This window comes from Ambystoma mexicanum, chromosome 9, assembly GCF_040938575.1.
Source record: "Ambystoma mexicanum isolate Mex_15411 chromosome 9, UKY_AmexF1_1, whole genome shotgun sequence".
NCBI lineage: Eukaryota > Metazoa > Chordata > Amphibia > Caudata > Ambystomatidae > Ambystoma > Ambystoma mexicanum.
The window spans coordinates 173716023-173725349 of record NC_090931.1 but is presented as its reverse complement, the minus strand read 5'-3'; the positions used below and the strand labels follow the sequence as shown (position 1 = coordinate 173725349).

The 9327-nt window shown below is 46.9% G+C and overlaps 1 protein-coding gene across 1 annotated transcript in view; it reads left to right on the top strand.

The window, feature by feature from the left end:
* The first annotated feature begins 6859 nt into the window (after positions 1–6859).
* The window catches only part of HINFP (histone H4 transcription factor), a 217313-nt gene continuing 214845 nt past the window's right edge, over positions 6860–9327 (top strand). The window contains exon 1 of the mRNA XM_069614379.1: positions 6860–6961. The gene's annotated coding sequence lies outside the window, so the exon portion shown is untranslated. The remainder of the gene's footprint in view (positions 6962–9327) is intronic.

Sequence of the window (9327 nt, the reverse complement as noted above, 5' to 3'; positions counted from 1 at the left end):
TATGCCTATGCAGCCAAGGGATTTCCAGTATACCTGGGAAGTGGGCCGCCCGGATGATGTCAAACACCAGCACCTCCTGGTGGCTCCTAATCCCACCTGTTTGGGTCTTGTCTCCATGACAATGGGTCCCGACAAAAGGGGGGAGCCATCAACCCCTTCAACCGGTATGGGTCTTTGTTTCTCTTGTAAGGGTATGTTTTTTTCTCTAGCCCATGCAACATCCACAAAATTGCTGGCTGCACCGCAGTCCAGCATCGCCAAGACCTCAAGAGATTGCTCGGGTGTGATTCTCAGGCATACTTGGAAAACCATTAGTCTATTGCCTTCTGTACCATCTAATGGTTGGGTGTGATTGCAGGGATTGATACTGCTTCCCCCGAGATCTCCCCTGCATAAGAGTGGGGGGTAGTGTTTCCCTTATGTCTTGGCAGGACTTCTGGGCAATTTCTCAGAATGTGCTTTGAGGAACCACAATACATACATAGGCCTAGCTCTCGACGCCTCTTCCTTTCTTCAGGTGTCAAGGGCCCTCGGGCAGTTCCGATCTGCATCGTTTCTTCCGCTGGTACTCTGTCCTTCAAAACAGGCGGGGGAGTGCTCATTAGAGGGTACGGGCTGCTTCTCCTTTTCTCCTGTCGACGTTCCACCAAGCGATATTCTATCTGTAGAGCCAGTGTAACCAGCTCTTGGAAGGTGGCTGGATAAGCTATACGTGCTAACTCGTCCTTTATGTTGTCGTGGAGCCCTCTTCTAAACAATGTCTATTGAGCTAAGTCCGTCCATCCAGCATTGACTGCCAACTTCTGGACATTCGAAACATAGGACTGAACATCAAGTGATCCTTGCCTCAGGTCTAACATGGCTTCATATGAGGAGTACTGCACCTCAGATCTATCAAATCTGGACTTGAACAGTTAAATCAACAAGGCAAAGTCATTAAGGGCAGGATCGCTCTTAGTCACCAGGGGTGTAGCCCATGCTAGGGCATTGCCAACTAGATTGGAGACCAGGAATCCAACCCTGGCTCGGTCAGTCTCATAAGTATGGGGTTGGAATATATAGTAGACAAGGCATGCGTCCAGGAATTCCCTTAAACTGCTTGAGACTCCTGTTGTATTTACCAAACGGGAAGGGTATAGGTGAAGGTCCCCTCTGTTGTCCTCACGAGCGGCGACCTGTTGGTGTAAGGCAACGTTTTCAGAACTGTGGGATTGAACTTCCACTGTCAAGCCTTGATAAGCGGCGACCAGCTCTTGGTATTGCTCCAGTGAAGCCATGGGATCTGTTTGGCGTTGTATGCTGTCATGCGCCGGTGAACCCTCCCGATCCTCCTCCTCACCTGGGTCTTCGGTGGAGCTGCTGTGGGCTTCTGAATGCTTCTTCCTTCAAGATTGCTTGGGTCCCTTATCCTTCTTCTTTTCCTTCTTGTCGTGGAGGTAGGGACGAGCTCCCCCAGAAGCCACCTTGACCTGAAAAGGAGACCAAGCCAAAGGGAACCCTGAGGAGCAAGCCCCCTAATCCAGGGGAAAAGCCCTCTGGCACAAAACAAAAAACCCTGGCAGGACTGGAATGAGGAGGCGTAGTAGAATGGACAACAGAAGGTGGATGCTCTGACGTTCGATTAATCACCGGATAGAAGGAGGTGTGGTCCTTCTTGTAGTACAAAGCTTTAGGTATGAACCTACAGGGTTCGTGGTCTACCTGGGCAATAATCAGTAGGAGCTCAGAGGAACTGGTACCTCCCCGGAGGGAGAGAGCTCTTTGAAGAAATTGGAGCTCTATATTAGTGTCAGCTGGAACGGCAGACTACAGTGGAATAGACAGTCCAGCTGGTAAGGGTAAAGCGAGCTGCCTTCTGGAGAGAGAGTGCCGGACCGGAAGATGAAAGAGAAAGATAGACCTCGCGAATGCGATGAAGTTTAGTAAGGAAACCAAGGTACAGATAGTGTGAAAAGGCACTGAAGCACCGAGCAGAACGAAAGAGTGCAAGCGCAAGACAAGGACAGGACAGTAATAACCCCAGCCAAAAGGACTGGACGGGATCAAAGGAAAAAAGGTAGGAAGGATACAAAGTGGCTGATGAGCAGAATTCAAGAAAGTACAGCCGCAAAGACGCGGAAGAGAAAGCCCAGCTAATGCCACACAGCCGGGAGGAACCCCATGTCATGGAAAAATAAGGCGAGCCAAGAGGCGGATGAAGAGGGAGGACAGAAGGAAGGGCAAGCCTCGGCAGAGACCCGGAGAAGGCAGCAACAGCAGAAACGGGGAAACCTGCTAGGAAGTAACAGCAGCGTAGTCCAAGAAGAGCAAAAAACTAATACAACGCACCATGCTGCTGATGCGGCTCATTGATATTGCTGTAGCAGCCATATTGGGAGTGAACTAGACCGTTCACTGTGGTTCCAGAACAACATAATGAATCAATGCTGGAATCTCCAGTGCTGCCAGATCTTCCAAGGTCGCAGCATGACAACATCTAAAGGTTCAAGTATTCACAAATCTAGCCTCACTCGTCTAAATCCAATCTGCCCTCTCCAACATGTTCTTAACTTTCAGTGGATTTGTCATCAATAGTTCAGTATCCACTTCATGCTGCCGCAACATCTTACACATACTCAGAAACCACGCAGACAGCATTATTTCCTTGGGCAATCCCCCAGTTCTCAAAATCGAGAAAGGAAGTGGTCCCTTAGTAGCCACGCATTTCCGATATAAGAAATGGATTTCCATCTCACTATCGAACTCATGGAAAGCAAGCGCAGCTCATGACGGACAAAAGCTATAGGGAGGGACTTTGGCAGTCTTAGTATTCTCTGCCAAAAATATCCCTCCATCAGTGGCCATACCTTCACCTCTAAGTTAAGGAGCGCCTCAGCTCCATAGGTAAGTATATGTATCACCTGGTGTCTATAAAAGGTGATAACAGGTATGAGGGAAAGGCCCCTATATTGCCTATCAATGGCTATACCTGGGTTTGTCCGTTTTTTCAATTTGTCTCGCAGAATTCCAAGGTGTGCGCTTTCCTTTATATTTGTATTAATTACAACTCCGAGGTAGGTAGTTGTCTCTACAATCTCTAGATAAACTTCCTCCACCTTCCATTTAAAAGGGGCCTTCTTTTTTACTACGTGCCAATGTCATGATCCAAACTTGTGCATTTTTTGCATTCATTTTCATTCCATTGGCACTTAGATACTCATTGAATGCGGTAATCCTAAGCTGAAGGCCAGTGGCCGTTTGAACAAACAAAATGATATCATCAGCGTATAGTAGCCACGGGATATCACAATCATTAAGTTTGGGTGGAAAAGCTTGAATGGTTTCTTGTGAGTCCCCCAAATCAGACAAGTAGAGGCTAAATACTAATGGGGCCAGGCCAAAGCCCTGTTTCAACCCACAGAACGTCCTAATCTTTCTTGATAGCTTCCCATCTGTTCCCAGCCTTATCTGAATGGATGTTTCCGTATATAGAGTTTGGATAGCCTCCAAAAAATCAGAGAGACAAATCCACTTTCAAACTTTTCCCACAGGCGATTTCGATGCACTCCATCAAAGACCTGATGTAAATCTAAAAAGGCCATATAGATCATCGATTTATTCCAGATCGCTTTGTGCTTAAGTAGGCTGGACTACTACAACAGCCTCTTTCTAAATGTATATGCCACTACTCTCCATCATCTACAACTCATCCAGAACAGAACCGCAAGACTTGTCTTGGGCCTCAAGCCCAGGGATCGTATCTTTCCAGCGCTGAAATCATTTCATTGGCTCCCAGTGGCAGCAAGGATCAAGTTCAAGACCCTCTGCATTGTCCACAAGGCTTTCTGGGGCTGGGACTACAATACCTCCAACTCTCTGTACCTAAATATCTTCCTGTTCAAGCCCTCCGCTCCTCCACCTCCAACTCTTTGAGGGTCAGTCGCTTCTCCAACCAAAGAGTTGGAGGCAGATCTCTTTCTTTGGCTGCAGTCTCCCTGCCTCTCTGAAACTTGAGCAGAACCATCTCTGGTTCTGGAAGCACCTCAAGACCTTCCACTTTGCTTCCGCCTTTCCTCTTCTTCACTCCTGCTGATCTCCGGTCACCTGGCCATCCTCTGAATTCGGGCCCAAGTCCCTGCCTGTCATGTTGCAACACACACTGCCTCTTGGCACCCCCTGCACTTGTGGTCTGTACCTGTAACCCTACAGCCCCCTCTCTTGCACTTATTAGCTACCCGTTGGCTGCAGTTCCGAGCACCCGCACTTGCCACCCATTGGCTGCACTCTCTGCTGTTTCCTTTGTCTCGCACTTCTCCCCTCCCCTGCACTTCTCCCCTCCCCTGCATTTGCGCAATATGAATGTCACAAGGCCTAGTAAGATCGTTGTTTTTGTCCTCCATCTGTTTCCCCCTTGTCTTATCGCGCCTTGAAACACTTGTCTATAGGCACGTTATAAATGGAATATCATATCATAATGGGCCTTTGCCAACCAAATACAGGTGCAGACAGTAATGTGTGAAATGTTGTGGGCATACAGGACCACGCCAAATGTTGTGATTGGTATTTCTCCATTTGAATTGTTGAGAGGTAGGAAGGCCGGGTCAAAGTTAATGCCAGTTTGGGTTGGGCAATTGATTCGTGAGGGATTTCCTGTTGTTGCTGATGACAGCATACACCAAAGGGTATTGGATTCTCAGTAACAGAGCAAGGCTGGTTTTGACACCCGAATGTGTGTCAAGCAGAATTACATCCTGGTGGGTGGCGTTGTACGGGTTAAAAAAACATTCAAAGTATTCAAGGGGGAGTCTCAATATTCCACCCCAGAAGTTGTCACTGACACAGGTAATAGTGCTGTCACATTGGGAACAAATTGATGGCGGAACAAATAAAGCATTGTCAGGTTGAACAGGAGGTATGGAATCCCTTAAATGGATGATGATGGTGGTGGTGATGTGTTCTGCAATGAGGGGAGTGTGGAGTTTACCTCGTGAGAGAAGGGGGCATGTGAACAAATCTGTTAGTAGTTCAACTGGAGATGTGGGACAAGATCCCTTGAATGTTGAAGCAGTTGATCCGAGTAGTTGGATGGCAGTGGCAGATGATTCTAAAGACCACCTGAGGTGCAATGTTGGCTGCCCTGAGAAGTTTAAAGGCTACGTTTTCTATGATTGATTCTTGCTTGCATTTCTGTACTTGATTGTTTTTTCATTCTTTGTTGAAAGGGAGATGTGTTACGATCTTGTTCCATGGCGCGCGATGCGCCTCTTTGCCGCGTGCCATGGTACACAGTGATAGAACGTTGGGAGCAGGCCGGGTGACAGTTGGCGAATTTGGCAGTTGGTGATTCGTACCTGTAGTGGCGGCTGGCTCTGGCCTGCGTGCAGTACCCATTAAAGTACTTTCAACCATTTGTACTTTCTTTAAACGCCACAAAGGGGCTTAATTTCCAACTGGGTGAGTTCTGTACAGTTTTTTTAAAAGTCTGTGATGCAAGCCCGGGAATACAGCAAAACGCCATTGCCATTTGGAGGTGGAAAACATGCAAGTGTGCTTACGTAAACAATAAATCCAACTTGCTGGCATTGCAGCCAAATTTGCAAAAAAACTTCTGCCCTGAAATTCCCTTGGCCATAAATCACTTCTGTTTAGGGGCGAGATGGTGCGGTGGGAGCAGGAGATAGGGATACTACCAGCGCTTTAAGTGGCCTGGGACCAGCCAGGGCTGGGCTCCGGCAGTCTCCAAAAGTTAGGGCTAAGGCAGGGCCCTGCCGGGGCCACCTGGTACCACCACACCAGTGGCAGGACACATTAACCTGCACCGTCGCAACGGGAGATGAGCCCCCCCCCCCTTTTCAAGTCAGGCAAGCTGACAGAAGTGCCAGCCAGTCACTGTAACTTCTTCATGTGAACTTACTGTCCTTTTGTTTCCCCTCCCCAGGTCACTGAGGCATCTGACCTTTGGCGAACCTGGAGACTAATTTCTATGTTTATAAAAGATGGCTTGAAAAGTACACAATTCAAGCCATCCTTTATAAAGCTTTGATGACGGACAAAGACGCCTCAGACTTTGTCCATAGCCAAAGTTTTATAAAAGATGGATTGAATTGTGTACTTTTCAAGCAATCTTTTATAAACATAGAAATGTTTAAAAAAGATGGCTCGAAAAGTACGCCAACCATAAGGTATGCACACAAATATATAAATGTTATATATTTGTGTGGTACCTTACTATGGTTTGTGAAGTTTTCAAGCCATCTTGAAGTACACAAACCATAGTAAGGTATGCAAACAAATATATAAATGTAAGCATTTATGTACACAAACCATAGTAAGGTATGCAAACAAATATATAAATGTAAGCATTTATATATTTATGTGCGTACTTACTACGGTTTGTGTACTTTTCAAGCTATCTTTTCTAAACATATTTCTATATTTATAAAAGATGGCTTGCATAGTACACAAACCCTAGTAAGGTATGCATACAAATATATAAATGCTTTATGCATGTATATATTTGTTTGCATACCTTACTATGGTTTGAGTACTTTTGTAGGCCACGCCCATCCCGCAAGCCACGCCCCTAAATGGCCCTTCCCCCCGATTTCTTACCCCACTTAAAGCCGTGTTAATTACCATGCAAGAACACAGAAAGACCTGCTTTTGCTGGAACCAAAATTAAACCTAAACACTTCTGAGATGTATAAGCCCCTTAAACATACACAATAAATAAGTAAATGCCTGCCCGTGGCCAGCATGGAGTCCTCCCTAATCCGTGATTCCCTTCCTAAATACGTAGACGTTCTACGTACAAACGTTCATACGTTATGACTCCTTAAAGGCATTTCATAAAGTGTCGGCAAACTTTAAAACAAACACTGGTATCAGTCTCATATGGACTTTAAATGTGTGTTTCACTTGATAATGAAAGCAACATAAGGCCTCCCTTTACCGCTTCTTTTCAGTTTCCAGGCAGCATCAGGTGAGTGCAGCGGTTGTAATGAATTTCATATGCATTTCTTTTAGCATGCATTAACTCCGTTCGTTCTCACTCCTTTGTTATTATATTGGTAAGAGGAGCCTTTTGCAACCTCTGGAAATGCACGTTCAAGTGAGAGGCTGCAGCTGAGGCTGTAATTGGTTGTATTGTACTCCTTTTGTAACTCACGTGGCTTTCTAAACCTCTGGTTTTGAAATTACACAGGGCAGCATGTTGTTATTTTACACACAATAGTTGCTCATTTAAGCCATTTAAGGTACAGCTCAGGCTCTGGAATGCTCGCAGACACAGTATCTGCTGTGCAGCTAATACACAGACCGTGGTCTGGTGTAAGGGACTATATGGCACCTGCATCGGCTAATGATTGCAGACGTGTACTGTCTCCAGTTCCAGTGCCTACTCGGAAAGTAATGATCCCCAAGGGCTATTGGCTGCAGATCCGGTACATTATCTGGGCCTAAAGACCCGGTACAGTGTCTGTCCTGTGTATAATGACTGCACCCACATCAACCACACCCATATGAATAGCAGCAGACACTACGTTCACTAGTGCTAATGGTAAAGACCCGCCACATCCTCCGGCTGTAGCGAATGAGTGCAGACACAATACATGCGCTGTAGCTAATGGCTTCCGTGACCGTGTGTACCTGCTCATCCGCTACATCTGATAATACCTGCCCTGGAGCAAATACTTACACACACAGTACCGGATCTGGGATACAGACACAGTATCTGCCCTGGAGCTAATGGTATTTAACCCAATACCTGCTCGTGACCAAATCTGCGGTTAATGACTGCAGAAACAGAAAAAAACATGCACCCTTTCTTCCCCGTGTCCTTTCCGATTCCTAATGCCGCGGACACCTCGAACCACACTCTCTGAATTTAACCTACTGCGTAAAGAAGTGATCAGTAGGGATAAACCATCGTGCCACGATTTTCAAAACCTGTTTGCTTCAACTTATGGGATGCTCATTCACTGGCGCCAATAAGGTGGTGAACCGTGCACACTTCACATTTAGAAGTGTGTATCATAATTGTGCACATTGAGGTGCTCTTTTCCCACCAAATGCACAACTGGGCAAGGCAGAGGGTGGAAAGGGGGTTCTGGGCATTTTCAAGTAAATCCTGATTATCAAATGAGGTGCACTTTTCAAAACACAGGAAAAAAAACATTTCCTCTTGTGCCTATTTGGAACAGGTGCAGGGGGATACTTACGATCCTCTTATGCAATGAGTGAGTGAATGTTGAGTCAAACAATGTGTGAGTGCGTGTGTTTGGGCTGGACCAGGGAGCTGATTTTGGCTGGTTAGGGCAGCACAGTAACCATGCACTTTTAACAAAAAAAAGATGTATTTTATTGTCATTTTCAACAGTAAGAGCACATGTAACCAACCAACAATGCACCCGGTTGGAAACCCCCCGCCCCCGAGTCCATAAACTGTGTAGATTGCTCCCAGTCTCAAGTTTCTGTGAGTGGCCAGCTCTCTTGCCAGCTGGCGTATGGGCCCCTGCACTGTTTGAGAAACCCCCCAAAGTCCTCGCCTACCCCTAGGAACTTCAGCCATATTTCCTCCCAGCTTCATGTGAAGGCATCCTCGCCAACTGAAGTGAGTACTCGCCACCCCAGCCATCTAATTTTCCCTGGCACCATGCAGCCTGTGATTCCAGCTGCAGATGATGCAGGACGGTGTCCTAGTCCGAGAGCAACCTTTGGTGATCCCCTTGAATCCTATAGGTCACCCACTCTAGTGCTACAAAGTTCCAGATTTTACAAACCCACTTGTGTTCTGTTCAAAGGCAGTGAGATCCCTGGTGGCTGCTGCCCTGACATTAGGTTCGTAAGCCAGTGCCTCAGTTGAGTAGTGATGCCTCTCCCCCTCATCTAGCCCAAAGTCCTGCTTGCACTGTGCAAAGGATTTAATGTCCTGACCTGCCGCCTCCCACCTATTGAAGGCATACAGGGGATTCCCAACATCAACTCGGGATTCCTAAACAGTGATGTCATTAGGGAAGGTGGTCAAGTTCACCCTCCGAACCAGCTCATCCCATGAGTCTCCCACCAGGGCCCCTATCCTGCTACGGTACATGTCTACAAGTATATTCCCCCCCCCTTGGGTCACCACAACACCTCGCCAGGCCCACCACTGCTTTGTCCATTCGACAACAGACTGGGCATTTATCCCCCCACCCCTAGCCAGGGTATAGATAAGGGCACCAATTCCGCCAGCTTTTCAGTGCAATTCTGCCAGCAATTCAGTGCAGCTTTTCTGCTAAAGGCGTGTAGTTGGCACAGTAAAAGAGCACCCAGAGAACCAGTCATCTGGACCGCCACATTTCTAAACCC